The sequence below is a fragment of the Petaurus breviceps genome, unplaced genomic scaffold (genome assembly GCF_028583685.1).
Source record: "Petaurus breviceps papuanus isolate PSGF00001 unplaced genomic scaffold, PetGlider_PUasm1.0 90633, whole genome shotgun sequence".
Lineage (NCBI taxonomy): Eukaryota > Metazoa > Chordata > Mammalia > Diprotodontia > Petauridae > Petaurus > Petaurus breviceps.
In genome coordinates, this window is record NW_027187293.1 from 5258888 (window position 1) to 5279661 (window position 20774).

Genomic DNA, 20774 nt, shown 5'->3' on the forward strand with positions numbered 1-20774 from the left:
CAAATCCGGGCTCAGATACTTAGCACCACACCCAGAAATAAGTGGCCGTGTAACCTTGAGCAAGTTACTTAACCCCGATTGCTTTAAAAAAAAAAGAGTGAGACAAAAATATTTTTTGGGAGATGGCCAGTGTGGAAATTTGCTTTGATTTACTCTGTATGCTTCTAATGGGTTTTATTTTTCTTATGTTCTCAAGTTATTGAGGTGGAGTTCAGGTGGGAGAGTGAGAAGGTGGAACTTGGATCATTAAAACAAATAAAATATTTTTGAAAAACTAAAAAAGAAGTAGGGAATAACATGTTTGATTGGGTATCTAATACTACAGGAAAATAGGGGGGATGATGGGAGAGCAGATTAGAAGCAAACATTTTTGGAAAGGGATAGAGTAAAAGGAGAAAATGGAATAAGTGGGGGGCATAATAGGATAAAGGGAAATATATTTAGTCTTTTGCAATATAATTACCATGGAAATGATTTGAGTAACTACACATGTACAACTTATATTGAGTTGATTATCTTTCCTGTGGAAGTGGGCAAGGAGGGAAAAGAAGGGGAAAGAATCTAGAAATCAAAGCTTTAAAAATAAATATTTAAAAATTTGTTTTTTTGCATGCAACTGGGAAATGGGATCTACAGTTACCAGGATATAGAAACCCATCTTGGCCTACTAGAAAGTTGGGAGGGTGGTTAAGGGGGGAGGACATAAGTGAGAATGGAGTGGGGAAGGAAGTATTCAGTGGGCTTGCTTTTTTGGGGTGGGGGTGGAAGAAAGACAGGGAGAAAAAAACTGTAACTCAAAATCTTGTGGAAATGAGGGCTGAAAACAAAAAATAAATTAAAAATGTTTAATTAAAATATAAAAAAAATACACACATTCACAAAGTACAGTGAATTTCTCTGATAAGGAACTCATTTCTCAAATATATAGAAAACTGAGTCAAACTTATTTATTTATTTATTGGTTCAAGTTTTATTCAAGATCATATACAAAACATTTCCAGACCCAAGAGGGTTTAATCCTCCTCCTCTTCATCCTGGTTGATCTGGAAGTACTATAATTTGTAACTCTCTTTGCTATTGGCCACCACCTGAAGCCAATCACAAATATTGTTCTTTAAGTATTTCTTTGTCAGGTACTTCAAAAACCTTTTTAAAAATATCACCTCTGACATCATGATGATCTTGCTGTTAATTCTCTCAGTGGTCACAACTCTGCTTCTGAAGTTGCCAGCCTTTGGTTTCAATTTGATTCATTCGTGTAAATACTGTTTGAAATTAGCTGCATCCATAATACCATCTTACATAAAATGGTTACAATATGATTAAATTTGATGATTTACTTCACTTTTTTTCCCCCCTTCATCACAGATTTCTTCATGGGCACCAAGGCTATCAAGGAGCCAGAAAGGACTGAGTAAAATTTATAAAAATAAGAGCCATTCCCCAATTCATAAATGGTCAAAGGCAAGAAACTGCCAATTTTCAGATGAAGTAATCTAAGCTATCTATAGTCATAAGAAAAAAATGCTCTAAATAACTCCTGTTCAGAGAAATGCAAATTAAAACTACTCTGAGATACCACCCCATACATATCAAATTGGCTAATACAACAAAAAAGAAAAATGAAAAAATGTTGGAGTGATGCAGAGAAATTGAGGCACTATTGTACTAGGTTTGTAATTCAACCATTCTGGAGAACAACTTAGAACTCTGCCAAAAAGGCTATAAATTTTGAAAGCTCTTTGCCCCAACAATAGGACTATGAAATCTGTATCCCAAAGAGATTAAAAAAAAAATGAAAAGGGCATATAAGTACAGATCTGAAATACTGCAATTCTTTCAGATGTCTTGAGGAAATTGTACTGAGGTCACTTTATGAAAAAGGCATCAAAATTACCATTCAAATCACCAATGTTAAGTCAAGGCTAGGGACCCAACATGCAATCTGAGCACTTAATTCAATGAAGAATGTTGGAGAATATCTTGGAGGATAAGTGATAACAGAAACAAAAAATTGGAAAGAGATTGATATAATTGAATGGTATAATTGAATTTCAAAGCAGATTTTTAAGCAAAGATGCCAAAACAAGAAGGAAGTTAATCTGTATTTGTGTGCTGTGAATCAGTGAAAAGAATATAGGAGCAGCCAGTTTTGGAAAGGGTTGTTCAGGAAAAAGAAATCTTTGAGGAATAACCAAGTTTCTGTTAGTGTTGGAAGGTTAAAAGGCAAAGACTGGAGATGGAGAGTAGGTTAACAAAATGAGAGTTCCTTTTAGTAGACATAGTGGCAAGTCTGGACAAAAGAAAGGGAATGGAGAATGGGGATTGAGAGGGGCTTATTCACCACAAAAAATGCACAGAAAAGAGATTTTACCTAGGCTAGAAGTGCTCTGATAACATTTATCTACCAATTTAAGTTTTGCATCTAGGTGATGCAATGGATAAAGCACTAGGCCTAGAGGCAGAAAGGCCTGAGTTCAAAGTTGGCTTCAGATAGTTACTTGCTGTGTGACCCTGGCAAGTCACTTAACCCTCTTTGCCTCAGTTTCCTTATTTGCAAAATAAGCCGGAGAAGGAAATGGCAAACCATTCCAGTATCTTCTCCAAGAAACCCCGAATGGTGTCACAAAGAGTTGAATGTGACTGAAACTACTCCCTTCCAACAACAAATTAAGATTTGTAATGCATTTTACACATACATATATGTGTGTGTGTGTGTTTCACTTGATTTTTCCAATAATTCTAAGATGTAGGTAATGTTCTTATTCTTAAATAGATGGGGAAACTAAGGTTTAGAGAAGTTAATTGACTGATATAGAGTGACATAGCTATAATATGAGGTATGATTCAAACTCATACTCTTTTTGTTGCCTTTTGCAGGGCAAGTGAGGTTAAGTGGCTTGCCCAAGGTCACACAGCTAGTAAGTGTTAAGTATCGGATGCCGGATTTGAACTCAGGTCCTTCTGACTCCAGGGCCCGGTGCTCTGTGCAACCTAGCCACCCCAAATTCACACTTTTCCCAAGTTTTTCAAGGTCAGTGCTCTTCCAATAATACACAATTTATTTTCAAAAGTCTAGAAGTTGTAACTGCTAGCCATGGGACAGGAGTAGTACTAAGTAGGCAAAAATTGGTAAAATAAATAAACTGGTGAATTCTAATTAGAATGTGGGAGTGATGGAGTCTTCGTGCATCCCTTCTCCCAGATGTTTTTGCTGCCTAGAATTATATTTGGCTCAACCTCATATAGCCCGGTAATACACAAATGACCCCATTTTGAGGTTTAATTTGGTATAAATTGCAGTATTTTGAAATGGAAAAAAAAATCTTTCTCACAGTTAAGCAAACCTGATTCAGAGCCCAGAAATAACATCGACAACAAGCAAATTTCTTAGAATATTTATATCTTAAGTATTAGGAGGAAAGTAACCTAATAATATGATCATTGCTTTGAAAAATAGTGACAGGGATTGAAATTTGGACTAGACCTTTATTTTTTGGGAGGCTGGGGATATATAGCAACCCCAAGGTAAGAAAAATTCTACCAAAGGGAAAGGAGAAAATCATCTTTTCTGCCTTTTATTGTCTCAGAATTTTATCTAGAGCAATGGTGTTAAACTCAAATAGAAATTAGGGACAGTAAACTATATACCTAAGGATTCCTGTAGGATGCATTTTGGCAGAGGTTTAAAATGTAATACAATTTGTGCTTTATTATATTTTAAATTTATATTGTGAGATATTTCCCAATTACATTTTTGTCTGTTTCAGATTGTCCTTGGGAGTGCTGGTATCACAGGTCATTTATTTGACACTTCTGGACTAGAGCAATGAGATGTTATGGGACTTTCCTAGGTTTTCACAGATAGCATGCATTAGAGATAGATAGAACCATATCTTTCCATCTTTGAAGCTTACTCATTATCAAATAAACATCACTGATTACAGGAAGAATATTCTAGCACCTTCTGTTATTTGATTGTTATGTGAAAATATTTCAGGGTCTTAGAATGCTGAGACAACTTCTCTCATAAAATAATAGATTCTTGGATCTGAAAAATCATCTCTCTCACCTTCTGTCCAGTGTAATATGGATGTTTACCTCTAATACTGGTAAAAAATGACTCTAAACAAATTTTAGAGCTACACAACCCACAAAGTAACAGAGAGAGAAACAAATTTCCTGCTGAAGGACTGGCAGCCAAGCACAGTCCCACATTAGTGGCCCAGACTTGTGGCTCAGACCAGGCAGAACAGAATTTAGGAGAGTGAAACACTGGCAGCTGTGGCATTTTCCATACTTATCAACCTGTAAACACCAAAGAGAAAGTAAAACATCAATAGGGAGCTCTGTTGGAACTGGGTGAGAGAAATGCATGGTCTAGACCCTGCCCCCAGGTTGACAGAGGTGGTGGGGGTGTGGTTTCAGTTGCTGCCTCATGGCTGCCTCTGGAGCTCCTGGACTGCAGATCGTAGAGGGATCAATCGACCATTCAAAGGGTAATTGCTCTTGCTTTGACCTGCTTGAATCCAGGTCACAGTCAGGGGGTGGTAGTCATGGGGTGAGGAATGCTAGCATTCCAGAACTTGTGGTGACTGTAGAGACTGCAGAGAGGGCACTCTGCTCATAGCTCTGACAGAAGCTCTGAGAACAAGGCAAAAACCCCAGAAATTTGGGACACAGCTCTCTCCACTCTGGAAGCAGAATTCTACCATGGTAAATAGCTCAAAGTTCAAGTAATCGGCTGGCAAGATGAGCAAACAGAGGAAGCACAATCAGACCATATAATCTTCTTTGGGGGGACCAGGAAGATCAAAGCATGGAAACAGAAGAAGACAACAAAGTGAAAACTCCTGCATCAAAATCTCCAAGAAAAATACGAACTGATTGGAGGATATGGAGGAGCTCAAGAAGCATTTTGAAAATCAAGTAAGAAAAGCGGAGGAAAAATTGAGAAGAAAAATGAGGATGATTTAAGAAAATCATGAAAAGCAAGTCAACAGCCTGCTAAAGGAGACCCAAAAAAAGTACTGAAAAAGTAACACCTTAAAAATAGATGAACTCAAATGTCAAAAGAGGCCCAAAAAGCCAGTGAGGAGAAGAATGCTTTAAAAACTCAAATTGGCCATATGGGAAAGGAATTTCAAAAACTCACTGAAGAGAATAAATCCTTCAAAATTAGATTGGAGCAAATGGAAGCAAATGAATTTATGATAAATCAAGATGGTATAAAACAGATACAAACAAATGAAACAGTAGAAGGCAATGTGGAATATCTCATTGGAAAAACCACTGACCTGGAAAATAGATCTAGGAGAGATAATTTAAAATTGTTGGACTACCTGAAAGCCATGATAAAAAAAAAAGTAGCCTAGAAATCATCCTTCAAGAAATTCTCAAGAAAAATTGCCCTAATATTCTAGAACCAGAGGACAAAATAGAAATTGAAAGAATTCACCAATTGCCTGTTGAAAAAGATCCCCAAAAGAAAACTCCTAGGAATATTACAGACAAATTCCAGAGTTGCCAGGCCAAGGAGAAAATATTACAAGCAGTCAGGAGGAAACAATTTGAGCATTGTGGAAACACAATCAGGATAACACAAGATCTTTCAGCTTCTATATTAAGGGATTGAAGGGCTAATACTATATTCTGGAAGTCAGAGGGGCTAGGATTAAAACCAAGAATCACCTACTCAGCAAAAATGAGTAAAATAATTCATGGGAAAATATGGACATCCAATGAAATAGAGGAATTTCAAGCATTCTTCTTTAGAAAGCCAGAGCTGATCAAAAAATTTGACTTTCAAATATAAGAAGCAAGAGAAGCATGAGAAAGTGAACAGGAAAAAGGAATCATAAGGAAATGTTTAATTTGAACTATTTATATTCCTACATGGAAAAATAATAATTTTAACTCACGAGGATTTTCTAAGTATGAGGATAGTAGAAGGGAATATATATGTGTGTGTGTATATATATATATATATATATACATACATATAAGTGTATTATAAGAGGGTGTAAGTGTGTATAAATATATATGTGAGTTTGTGTATATGTGTGCTCATGTATACATAAACGGAAGGCACAGGATGAGTTGAATATGAAGGGATGATATCTAAAAAATATAATTAAGATGTGAGATAGGAATATAATGGGAAAAGGAGAAAGGGTGAGATACAATATGGCAAATTATCTCCTATAGAAGAGACAAGAGATAACTTTTACAATGGAGGGAAAGAGCAAGAAGGTGAAAGGGAATTGGTTAGCTTTACTATCATTGGCTTAAGGAGGGAATAACACACACTCAAATTGGGTATCTTTCCATACAGGCAAGTAAGGGGGAAGGAAATAAGAGGGGAGTGATAGAAGGGAAGGCAGATTGGGGGAGAGGGTAGTTAGAAGCAAACACTTTTGAAAAGGACTGGGTCAAAGGAGCAAATAGAATAAGTGGGTGTGGGATAGGATGGAGGGAAATATAATTTGTCTTTCACAATATAACTACTATGGAAATGTTTTGCATAACTACACATGTACAACCTATATTGAATTACTTGTCTCCCCAGTGGGGGTGAGTGAGGAGGGAGGAAAGGAAAGAAACTGGGAATCAAAATTTTAAGAACAAATGTTGAAAAAAAAATTTTACATGCAAATAGAAAATAAGACATACAGGCATTGGGGTATAGAAATATATGTTGTTCCCCTAGAAAGTTGGGGGTTGGGAAGGGGGAGGATAGAAGAGAGAAAAGATTGGGGGAAGAAGTATTCAGTAGGCTCATTATCTTGGGGTCAGGAGAAGAGGAGAGACAGGGAAAAATGTGTTACTCAAAGTCTTGTGGAAATGAATTTTGAAAACTTAAAAAAAATTAATTAAAAACTTACAAAAAATTTTATTCTGAACTTAAGAAATAAAAAAGCAGTTCCATAACATAATAAAATAGGAAAAATGATAATTGTACATGAAACTGCATATACAATTTGCTATTCCTTTTAAATATAGAAAGTTATCATGTAATTTCTTTTTATTCCCTTCCCCAACCCTAGAGATGACTACAATTAGACTCAAATATACATATATGCATGTATATAATATGCATATTTATATATGGATGTCAAGCTATTACATATAAAGCTTTTTAAATTAATTATCTGGAAAATTTTATTTTATTTTTTCGTCTTTATTAATTTGTTTGTTTACATTTAGTTTACAGTATTCAGTTCCACAATTCCTTGAGTTTCAAAAATTTTTCCCCTCCCTTCCCTCACCCCCAAATGGTGGCATACAATCAAATATAGGATTTGCAAATACTTTCACATTACACATTAGTCAGGTTATACAGAAGGATTGTATCAGATGGAATGAACAAAGGGAAAGAGAAAATAAAACAAAACAAGAAAAAGAAAGAGCAGGTATTTTGTTTCAATCTGCATTCCAACTCAACCTTCTTAGAGCTGCCTTCCATCTACTCTTTAATCTGTTCTTTCTAGTTCTTTTTCTGAATATAGAACAATGGGAAAGAGGAAACAAACCAAATAAGAAAAAGACAGAGAGTAGGTAGTTTGTTTCTATCTACATTCAAACTCTGTTCTTTCTACTTCTTTCTCTGAATGTAGACATCTCTCTCCATCATGAGTCTTTTGGAGTTGATTTATAACCCTGCATTGCTGAGAAGTGTCCAGTCTATCAAAGTTAGTTGTCACACATACATTGTGTCTGTAATTGTGTATAAATTTCTACTGGTTTTGCTCTTCTCATTCAGCAGCAGTTCATATAAGCCTCTCCAGGTAAATATGAAATCCATCTGCTCCTCATTTTTTTTAGCACAATAGTATTCCATTAATTTCCAATTCTTTGTCACCACTAAAAGAGCTGCTATAAATATTTTTTGTACATATGGGTCTTCCTCCCACTTCTGTGATTTCTTTGGGATACAACCCTAGAAGTGGTATTGCTGGGTCTTAGGTTATGAAATTACTTATAGCCCTCTGGGCATAATTCCAGATTTCTCTCCAGAATGGTTGAATTAGTTCACAACTCCACCAGCAATGGATTAGTGATGCAATTTTTCCACATCCTCTCCAGCATTTGTCATTTTCCTGTTTTGTCATCTTAGCCAATCTGACTGATAATATATGGTACCTCAGAATTGTTTTGATTTGCATTTTTCTAATCAATAGTGATTTAGAGCATTTTTCATATGCTTATAGTTATCTTTAATTTCTTCCTCTGGAAACTGACTGTTTATATCCTTTGACCTTTTGGGGTCAATTGGAGAATGCTCTGGAGAATTTTAAAAGGGGTTTAGGTTTGAGGGAGTAACATTAATAAATTACAATAAAATCATGATAAGAAATGAGAGTTTGTCCTTGAGGGCCTGGTGGGTGTAGAAAACAGATGGTGGGTGCTAGCACTGTTGCAGAGGTAAAATCAGCTGGGATGGGGAACTAATTGAATTTGGTTATTGAGAGAGAAAAAATGAGTTAAAGATGATGCTGAAATTTTGAGCCTAGATCACTGGGAGAACAATAGAATTATCAAGAGAAATAAAGACATTAGGGGTTAAGAGAGATTGTGTGTATGTGCATATGTGTGTATGTAAGTGTGTGTGTGTTTGTGTGTAAAAATAAATTTTAAATCCATGGGAGACATGTGGAAGTGAAGGTATATTATGCAGTTTGTGATGTAGGACCAGAAATGTGGAGAAAGAATAAAGCAGAAACAATAAAATGCTGATATTCATGGTAGTTGATATGAAATAGGTGTGCTACAATTTTTGTACCCCTCTGAGCACAGTATAGATCCAGAGTAGGCACTTAATAAATTATTCTTGCCCATACTGCATTTCCCTCAATTATAAATGAGTGTGTTGAACTAGATGCTTGGATTCAATTCAATGAAATTTTATTGAGTGCCTAGCCTGCTCTTGAATACCTCTAGGGAAGAGGATACCATAATTCATGCTAAAAATGAATTTCAGTGGTTAATTGTGCTTTTGGGAAGAGATTTTTGTTTTTCTAGGCTGACTTTCATTATGTTAAAATTAAGTTCATTGTCTTTTTCATATTTTATGGTGATAAAAGATATCTTAATTTTTGCTTTTTTTGAATAAACTATAATATCCATGAAAACTATTGTTAATTGATCATTAATCTTTCTCTTCAGAAGGTCAAATTATCCAAGTTATTTTTGCACAAAACATGTGTAATTATTGGACTTTTTCTTATTTTTTTCTTTTAGTATCATTCCAAATAATTCTGCACTTTTATGTAAAAAATGTGGGTTATGATAATAGTATCATTGTTCTGTATGAATTTTTATGAAGTCCTTCTGAATGTCACTTAATATAAAAAAATGCAGGATGTAGGTACAGATATATAGGATATAGGCATCCTGAGTTTTATTTCCCTTGTTTTCTAGATGAGAAAGATGAGACTGAGAAACCTTAAATGATAATAAGCAATCACCTTACACATTGGAGGAAAATTGTACATATCATTGCTTTATGCCTGCACTTGGTCTGCCAACCTGAAGGAATGCCTTGTATCATTTCCTTTGAGAACACCAATAAATAAATAAACAAAAATAGATTAAACATTTACAATATGTCAGGCATTATACTAAGTCTTGTGGATACAAAGAAAAAAAAATTAGTTCCCAACATCAAGGAATTTCCATTCAAATGGGGATGACAATCTATACATAAATTGGTACAGATTAAAGAGTAGATGGATGGCACCTCTAAGAAGGCACAAGTATCTCAAGGGACTGAGAATGGTCCCTGAATAAATGGTCTTTTCACTGAGTATTTAAATAAGTACAAAATTCTGAGTGAAAAGTGTGGAGGAAAAACATTCTAGACATGGAGACAAGGATATGGAACATTATGTGAGGAACATGATATAAATATGACTGAAGTGGAGTGCATAGGAGAAGAAATATGTTAAAATATGGAAAAGATTGGAAGGATCTAGGTTATGCAGAGTTTTTTATTTCAGAAGGGTTTATGTTTGATCCAATAGTTAATAGGGAACCACTGAAGTTGATTGAGGGGGAGAGGTGATGTGGTCAGACCTAAGTTTTAGAGGAATCATTAGCAGTTGTATAGAGGATGAATTAGAGTGGGGAGGAACTTAAACAAGGAATTCAATTCAAAGGCTAGTACAATAATAGTGCAGGTAATAGGTGACAAAGGCCAGAATTAGAGGAGTTAGGTGTGTAAACAGAGACAAAGGTATGTATGTGAAAAATACTATGGACAAAAAAAATCACAAAAAATTTTGCAACTAATTGGGCATACAATATAGAATAATAAAAATTTTAGTTTTTTTCTTTTACATATTCAATAGCTTATAAGACTGTATCACTGGTCTCATCTCATTCCCTTTCCTTGAGATATTCTAGCAGATTGTGAATAATTAATTGTTGGTGACATTTTATAGGGATCCCTATTTGTTTATTGTTTTAGGTCCCCTCCTGTTGCTACAATTTTCACATATTCTGATTCTGAATTTAATATGTGTTTAACAATTGTATATAATTGCCAAGATGAAAGTCTTTTGTCTCACCAAAGTTTAAAAAAGATAATAGTGTTATAAGTTTCTACAATTTAAAGCTTGTGTAGTTTTTTTCTGCTGTTCTCTTTCAAATAACAGAAATTAGATAGATTATTGCCATAATGGAAAGATCAAGAAGGCTTGATTTTAAATTCTGGTACTGCCACTTGCTATATTACCTTAAGCAAGTCATCTGATATTTTTGGGACTCTATTTCCTCATCTGAAAAATTAGTTGAGTGGACTAGCTGACATCTAGGGTGATTTCCAGATACATATGCACACACGTATGTACATATACATATATTTACACATACACATACATATACATATACCACATACATAATCTCAACATTGCATAATTTGTAAAATCACATGACCAGTAAGTAAATATCCCATTAGGGATTCAAATATGGAGCTTTTGTTTTTAAAGCGCAAAAGCAGACAAAGACTTTAATTTCAAAAAAATTAAAAGTTTAGTAGTTTTAAACATTTTACCTAATCTGAAAAAGAGAAAACTCACAAGTCTTCCTATCACAGTCAATTAAGAAAAATGTCTAACCATATTTCACTTATTTGCCCAGAAAGAACACCTTCTTAAAGAGATAGTGAAAGTCAATAGACAAGGGTTAGAAATACCTAAGTGCAGGAAAATGTCTATTTTGTAACTTCAATTAATGGAAATATCTGTTTGCCTTCACCATTGACCATGTGAAGGGAGTGGTCCTCTAGTGAATGAATACTTTTATGAAAATTATTCTATAAAAGTATGCTAAAATTAAGTGACTCCTAAAAGCAAACTCTTAACTGAACCATACCCAAACTAAGGACCTTTGATCAATCTTGAGGGAGAAATAGCCTTTACTTAAGAATCCTCTAAATTGAGAATTAAAAATAGCTTTTGTTAGAGAGGTATGCGAAGCTGTGAGAAGACTATCACCTTGTATATTTCTTCTCTCTCTAAGCAAAATGATACTTAGCTTAGAATAAGGATGACATATTTTTTTTCTAACAGATCTGTGCTTACAATACAGAGTATGGGGTTGGTGGATATATTTTTCTTTGACAAAAGCCTTCTGCTTTTTTGAATGTTGTGTTGTAAACATGTTGTGTTGCTTGAATTCCAAATTTAAAAAATAGATTCAGAAATTTTACCTAGTCAGACTGCCATCAGGAGAATTTTTCCCAGCATCGAAATGTTATAGTCATCTGAACAAAACACAAATATTCTTTAAAAAACTATTTTTGAAACATCCTATTTTAATATGTAGAATTTTTATTCCTTTTCTAATATTTAGTTGAGATAATAATACATTTTGTGGGAATATATGTGAGATGATCTCTAAATTGTTTTCCTATTTTGAATTCCAAGATTGTATGGTTTTTCCATGTCTCTACTCCCATCCGAACTTACCTATCAGGGGAAACAGTGAAGAAATGACCAGACGTGGGTGGCTGGATGGTATGTGTATGGTCTGGATCCATACTAACATTTCATACTGATGTTTTACTCTCCCCACAAGAAACAATTTTAAACTTGTTTCTGTTTTCTCTTGAAAGAGAATGACCTTTACACAGGAAATGACAGAAGAAAAATTATTAACAGGGAGTTGGTTCTCCAGATAAGTAAGGATATAACAGGAGAATACCTAGCTTCCTTTGATGTTCTAATCATCTAGCTCACATGAAATAACTTTGGGTTCTTATAGGTAGAACAGATATGACAACACACATGGTTGCTAAGCCACTCTCATTGCTATTTCAAAAGTCATAGAAATGGGCAAGGTAATCCAAGATCAGAAAAGAAGGGCAAATATTGTCACAACTAAAAATAAAAAAAAAAGAAAAAAGAACAGATTTTTCAAACTATAAGATAGTAAGCTTGATGAATATTCCTTGGAGAGTTTCAGAAAGGACAATGTAAGAGATGGTTAGTAAATATCTAAAAACTGAAGTGGTTTTTAAAAGATACAGCTCATCTTCAATATGCTCAGCTCACACTAACTAATGTACTTTTTTCCACTGGATTGCCAAACTAGCAGATGAGGTAAATACAATAGATATAGTTTATGAGTCTTTTAGCAAAGTCCTTCATATAGAGTAGATATAAAAATATGTATTTTATCAAGGTATTACATGAAATTATAGAGAGTATGACCATATGACCAAAGCTGAGAGGGATAGTGAACACCTCAGATGACAGACAAGATCCGGAAAGATACTGATAGATTAGAACATTGAACTGAATCTAACCAGATGAATTTATATATACACTTATATTTGAATATTTGATTTTAAAACTTTGAATTCCAGATTCATTCCCTTCCTCCCTTGTCACCCACCCTTATTGGGAAGATAAGCAGTTCAGTATAGGATGTACATATGTGGCTAATGCAAAACATTAACATAGTAGATGTATTGTAAAAGACTGACTATATTTCCCTCCCTCCTATCCAACCTCCCACTTGTTCTATTCTCTACTTTAATCCAATCCCTTCTCAAAAGTGAGTGCTTCCAACTTCCCCCCCCCCCAGTCTGACCTCCCTTCCATCCTCCCCCATCTCATGCCCTTCCCCCCTACTCTCCTGGAGAGTGAGATACCCTATTTGATGTGTTTTTCATTCCCTACCCAAGCCAAATTCAATGGGAATAAGGTCGACCCATTCCCTTTTGCCTTCCTATTCTTCCCCTCCATTGTAACCATTTCCCCTTGCCTCTTGTGTATTAGATTGTTTACCCCATTATGTCTCTCACCATCTCCTCTCATTATATTCCTCTCTCACCTCTTAATTTCACCATTTAAGCATCATCCCTTCCTGTTAAATTGGTCCTGTGCCCTCTATCTATGTATACCTGTAAACCTATATACACACATTCACATATGTATTCATATGCCCATATACTCTCATATATGAACATATATATATATATATATATATATATATATATATATATATATATTTATATATTTGTATTCCCTTCAACTACTGAGAAAAGTTTCGTAAGTTACAATTATGGTTTTTCCATGTAAGAATGTTAATACTTTAACTTTTATAAGTTCCTTATGATTTCTTTTCCCTATTTACCTTCTCATGCTTCTCATGCTTTTTGTATCTGAATGTAAAATTTTCTCTTCTATTCTGTTTTTTTCAGTAAGAATGCTTGAAAGTCCTCTATTCCACTGAATGACCATATTTTCCCCTGAAACATGATACTCAGCTTTGCTGGGTAGGTGACTCTTGGTTTTAATCCCAGCTCCTTTGACCTCCAGAATATTATATTCCAAGCCCTTCAATCCCTCAGGGTAGAAGCTGCCAGATCCTGGGTTATCCTGATTGTGTTTCCACAATATTCAAATTGTTTCTGCCTGGCTGCTTGTAATATTCTCTCCTTAATCTGGGAATTCTGGAACTTGGCTATAATATTTCTAGGAATTTTCTTTTGGGGATTTTTTCAGGAGGTGATTGGTGGATTCTTTCAACCTCTATTTTGCCCTCTGATTCTAAAGCAGTTTTCTTTGATATCTTCTTGGAGGGTGATTTCTAGGTTCTTACTTTGATCATGGCTTTCAGGTAATCCAATAATTTTTAAATGATCTCTCTTTGATCTATTTTCCAGGTCAGTGGTGTTTTTCCATGAGATCTTTCACATTGCCTTCTATTCTTTCATTTGTTTGGATCTGTTTAACAGTATCTTGATTTCTCATAAAATCATTAGCTTCCATTTGCTCCAGTCTAATTCTGAAGCCATGATTCTCCTCATTGAGCTTTTGAGATTCTTTTTCCATCTGGCATATTTGACTTTTTAATGCATTCTTCTCATCATTGCCTTTTGGAGCCTCTTTGGCCATTTGAGTTAGTCTGGTTTTTAAGGTATAATTTTCCTCAGTCAGGCTGTTGACTCTCATTTCATAATTTTCTTGCATTGTTCTCATTTCTCTTCCCAATTTTTCCTCCACTTTTTTATCTGCTTCTTAAAGTCCTCTTTGTCCTGTAAGCAATTTGTATTTTCCTTTGAAGCTTTAGGTGCAGGAGTTCGTCTTGGTGTTGGGCTCGGCTGGGCTACCAGAGCTGTATGCTGGCTGATTTCTGCCAGCCTGCCAGGCTGTCCTCAGTGGGAGGTTACCTTCTCTGTGTCATTTTGTGGGTTATGCAGTTCCAAAGTTTCTTTAGAGTACCGTTTTTACATGGATTGGGGAAGGTGAAAGCAGGAGCAGTGGGGAGGTCCTGCTTCTACTCCACCATCTTGGCTCCACCCCTCCAGATGTATTTTAACAGGATTAAATGTAAAACTTTTAAGTTTTGACCCAGTCCCTAAAAAATCATTTCCACAAATCTGATACTGTAAAGTCATGGATAGCAGTTATTTTGAAAGATATCAAGGGCATTGGTGGATTGTAAATTCAATAGAAGTTAACAGTTTGATATGGCAGTCAAAAAAGAAAATTGCAGGGGCAGCCAGGTCGCACAGCAAATAAGAGCACTAGCTCCAGCGTCGGGATGACCTGGGGATCAAATCTGGCCTCAGATACTCAGCACCAGACCCAGAAATAACTAGCCATGTAAACTTGAACAAGTTACTTAACCCGATTGCTTAAAAGAAAAAAAAAAGAAAATTTCAGTCTGGGACTACATTATTGGATATCATAACTTGAAGGAATTGGTAACTGTTATGCCCACTATCCTTTGTTCTCCTTAAATTTTGTCTGGAATATTTCACTTAGTATTAATTGGGGTATTTAGAAAGAACAATACTAGTCTGGAGAATTGCCACAAGAGGTCTCCCAAGATGATGAAGAACCTCTAGTCTGTGAAGAATGATTGAAGGAATTAGGCATGTTTTCCTTGCATTAGAGAAGAATCATGGTGGATATTACATATTTAAGTATTTGAAGGACAATCAAGTGGAGAAGAGCTTGAACTTCTTCCATTTGGTTCCAGAAGGCAGAACAATGAAGAAAGGAAGGATGGTGCTAAGACTCAAATTTAGACTTGATGTTAGGGTCAGAGAAAAGCAAGCAAACAAACAAGGAAAATAACAAAACTGTACTAACAATTTGAGTGTTGAGAATTGTAATAAGTTGTCCCAAGAGCTGGTGGTTCTCTTCCTTGGAGGCCTTCATGTAAAGACTATTTGTTGGGTATGCTACAGTTGATATTAGATAAAATGTCCACTGAATTCTTTTCTTCCAAGTCTCAAATTCTGTGTTTCTGTGAGTTTCCTTCTATAGACAATGGTTTCATGTATAGAGTGAACTGAATGGTGGAAATTGCAGACCTAGTACCAAATGGTTGAAATTTTTGTTCTGGCAGAAGCTCTTCACATCATAAATTCCACTCTACCTCCAAAAAGTGGGAAGGAAATTTTAGCCTCCTTGATCCATTATTCTTTCATAAGCTACCCTGGACTCTCAAGTTCTCACCCCTTTCCCTTCTGTTAATACTTATTATCAAGGAAGGTATAAAAAGATTAAAAAAAAAACAACTACTTTAAAGGGGGTGATGACATTTATTCTAAATAAATGAAGTTCTAATATTAGGTTCAAACACATCGTGTTCATTTAGGGACAGTAGTTATGAGAGGCAGATTGTATTTTTTCTAGAGTTCTCAGAATTCCATCCAATGCATAGCATATATAAAACCATCCCTAGCTGTACTTCTTGATTCAGTTTCAGTTCCAGTTCAGGACAGCCCCATTTCCGACTGAAGGGAGGGAAAGAGATTCTTCTCCACATCCAATGTGTAACCTACTCTACTTTTTGTGGAGGGAAATCAGATTTATACTATTACCGATTAACTTTATATCACTTCTTTTCTCCTTAACTTGATATCCCTTGACTATTTCAGATCAGTTCTAAAATACTAAAAAATACAATATTTAGACAATGTTTTGAAGTTTGTAAAGTAACTGCTTTCCTATAAATTACATGGTATATTTGTTGTTCCACTTTACAAATAAAGAAATTGAGTCATATACAGATTAAATGACTTACTGAAGCTCACATGGAGAGAGAGAGTTTGATCCAATATTTTAATTCAGGTTTTCTTACTCCTAAATTAATGTTCACACAATATTCTGCTCTTGCTCATACTAAAGGCTTTCTCATAAATGTGTATCTTAAACCATAAAAATTTCTGACCAACCATGAAAATTAAACCCCAAAGCCATAAAAACCAGAGATGTTGGTCTTACCTTTTGTCTGTAAGCTACTTTCCTGAGGGATTTCTTTAGATCTTCTTACTTTCTTTTAGATGATGGGTTTCTGGGTCAATGTATATTTTCATGAGTGCTGAAAGAAGAAATTCTGCTGAAACATATGTTCAAGGATATAGAAGTATCGTTGCTCAGAAAGGCATTTGTTCACATTTTAAAATGTGCATATATTGGCATTTTTATTCAAATCTTACTATTAGAATTTTTCTCATTTTATCTAAAACTTAATGAACAATTCTATTCCAACAGAAGGATTATTATCAGAGAATCCTGTCCATTTTGTTTTACCGATTGTAAAAAGCAACAACAACAAGAACCAGAGAAGCCATAAAGAACATTTGGCCTAAGGGATCTTTAACTTCTCTAATAGTAATGAATAGTCATTGCAACCTGTGTACTTCATCTAAGTTTACTAAACCTTGAAAATTAAACCCACAACTCAAATTCAACTTCAGAGAGCAACTAGCAGTCTTTGTAGGAGCAATCTCATACCTCTCCCAACCAAACACAGTATTACTTTCTAATCTGACTTTAAAGACACAGTTTTCCAGTATGTTACACTTTTTACCGCAGGTTTGGATCTGAACCATGCCACAACTCAAAGGGTATAGGAGAAAGAGTGATGTATTCTTTTGTGATAGTAGAACTTTTGGAAAACAAGTAGTTGTTTATGCATGGGAAATGACTAAACAGATTGTGATATAGCTATATAATAGAACGGTATGTTAAAAATTGTTGACCATAGAATATTAAGGATATCTTGGAATGACTTATATAAACAACATGAAGTGAAGTAAAGAGTATTAGGAGAAAAAATTATGCAATGACCCCAACAACATCAAAGAATATTGAAAGACATTATTACTCAAATCTTTGCAGTAACAAATTTTGACTAAAGAGGACTAGTGATGTAGCATGTCTTCTACCTCTCAGTAGAAAGGTTCAGGATTGAGGCAAATTATTGCAAAATCAACATACTGACTTGTTTTGCGTCACTATTTGTTACAAGAGAGGATTCCACTTGTGGAAGAGTAGGGAACTAAGTCATTGGAAAATTACCATGATGTTAAAAAAATCAGTAAAACATTTTTTTGTATTGTTTTAATTTATTTTTTCAAAGAAAGTCCTCAAGCTGACATCAGGAGGTTAGTTCAGATCTCACCTCAGACACTTACAAATTATGTCTATAATAAAGAGTATTAATTTCGCACACCCAGTGACATCATCTGTAAATCTGAGATCATATTTACACTCTCTACCTTATAGGACTTTGGTGAGGAAAGTGATTTGCAAACCTTAAGGAAGTAGCTTGGTGCAGCAGATAGGGAGCTGACCTTGGACGTCACTTAAGCTATTAGTTAGAAAGGTATGGGTTTCAAAACTTGGCTTAGATATATACTGGCTTTATAAGCCTGAGTAAGTTTCTTAACCCTTTAATATATGTGGCAATTATCTAAGATTATATAATTTACACAAGAGCTGTTGATATCCATTGTTGAAAGACATTTCTGCTCCCAATGGAATCCAAAGTCCAGACAAAGGTGTTATCATTTTTCAAGCTCCTCTTGAGTTTTTTCACTTATTTTCCACTGAGGATTTTGTACCATGTAATATAAAATTCACCACATAGCGCTGTCTATTTCTCAAGTCTCATGATATTAGAACACTCTTCCCAGGAAATGTGATCCTGTACTCTCTTTATCCTATCCTCATTATTCTTTAGATCTGCTTTAAATACTATAATTTGAGTTGGTACCTTTCTGATTTTATGGATAACTATTTCTGTCAAACAAAAAGTCTCCAAATTAGTCCTTTAAATTATTGTCCATCAGTGGATAATGATACAAAATTTAGGCAAAATTGTCATTTCACAAACAGGAGATAACTTTTAAATGAAGTCTAAGACAGCTTTGTTGAGAGACCTAGTGATAACCCTTATTGCTGTACATTTAGAAAGCTATTTAGCCTAATGATTAGAAAAGTTTTAAGTAGTGAAAAAGCAACCCTGTATCTATGCATGGAATAGAAATGATGATATAATGGCATAGTGTAATGCTGCTAGACACCTTGTTACTTTTTATGGAACAAAGGAAAAAAGAAGGATAACTTAATGGTTAGGTAGTGAAAGGTCTGCAGGTCATTGTCTTATAACCTTAGCATAGTGGTATAGAAGCACATAAATGTGTAATGCATTTAAAACCTTTGATATCAATGTCAAAAACTAATTACCACCCAGGTAATAAGACTGATTTTCACAGTACTGACCATCTCTTACTGGTGTAGTTCCTCTGTTCTTCTGAGACAAGTATCATGGAATAAAGGACATATAAATTGAAAGAATTACAGTAAAGACATGAAAGAAATGGCAGCAGATTGAATAATTTTGCTTTATGTCCAAAGGTGAGTTTAGATAGTTTGAACCACTCTAGTGAAAAATAAAAATAGGAAGGGAAAGATCTCTCATATTTCTTTTGTACATTTAAATATAATTTATAGAAATCTTTAATAAGTCATGTATTATTTATGATGTGTTGGATCCTGAGGATACTAATACTAAAGCTAAAATAGTTCTTGCTGTTTAGAAGATTAAATTGTAATAAAGGCAATGGTGACTAGGGAAGGGTATTAGGGTTTGCAAAATTGTAGGGATGGGAACAAAGCACTCAGAGAATTGGATTTGCATATCCTATGTTCCATTCCTGGATATGCTTCCTGATTTCTGACCTTGACCACCATACCTTAAGTATAATCTCACCCTACCACTTCCCTAAGCACCTGGGATCTTCTAACCCTGAAAAATCTATCCACCACCATTGCCTTCTTACCCTGAAATATCTCTTCACTATGTCAGCCCCATTCTTCCGTTGCTGAGTTCTTCCTGAGGCTTTCATTTTTGGGAGGAATTCAAATCAGCCAACTCTCATTCCCACCCTGGCTTAACTAATTAGGTATTCTTTGAATAAATAGCTTGAAACCTACTATAGAATCCTGCTTCCCCAACCCTGATAATCACCAAATTGCTTTATTTGTACACTCTCCTCTGTCTAGCCTAAGAAGCTTTTCAAGACCTGCTTAGACATCAGTAACAATTTCTCTGTTCTCCAAGAAGTGTGGTGAAGTCCTAATTCAATAGTCAGAGTACATACACAAAGCCAATATAGCTTGTGAAAGCTGACTTTATGACCACAATGACATAGTCTCTTAAGACTATTTCAATAAAAGCTGATAGAGACAGGTTGGGTAACCTTAATCTTATTCCTGTTAGCCCACAGAACTTTGGGATTGTATGAGAACTCAGCGGTTATGGTGATAAAACATGACTCCAGAAGACAGTTCCTTTCTAGATTGTCTACATAATTAATTCCTAAAGATTTAATTTTTATGCTGGTCCTGGGGTCAAGAGGACCTGAGTCCAAATCTGGCCTCAGACACTTAACACAAAAAATAGATGTGTGCTTTGGGCAAGTCACTTAACCACAACTGCCCTACCCTCTGCCCTCCAAAAGGGGAAAAAAAGAAGATTTAATTTTTTTCAAAACAACCTTCTGCTACTACCACCACCACCACCATGACCACCACCACTAACACCACGTTTGGCACTACTACTACTACTACTACTACCACTACCATTACCACTACCACCATTGCTACCACCACTACTACTACTACCATTACCACTACCACCAGTACTACCACCACTACTATCTAACATTTATGTCATACTTACTAAGTACCTGGTATGCTAAACCTTTAGGCACTATGCTAAGCTTTAATACTTTCTTCTATATGTAATGACATCAATAATAGATCACAATCAATTTACACCCACCCATCTTATGTAACACATGTCTATGATCTACTGTAAATTCAGCACAGGAGACCACTTAGTATCTGAGAGCCTTGCTAAAGTTCTGTTGACATTATATGCCATTAAATACACTAATGGATTACACAGATCATCCAACTTATTCTTAGTAAGTAATTCAGTCTTTTTATATCCTTCTA

General features: G+C 35.1%; 1 pseudogene; it reads right to left on the reverse strand.

Annotated features, from left to right (window-relative positions):
- Positions 1 to 1013: 1013 nt before the first annotated feature.
- Positions 1014 to 20481, reverse strand: LOC138143279 (large ribosomal subunit protein eL22 pseudogene; annotated as a pseudogene).
- Between the last annotated feature and the right edge of the window lie 293 nt (positions 20482 to 20774).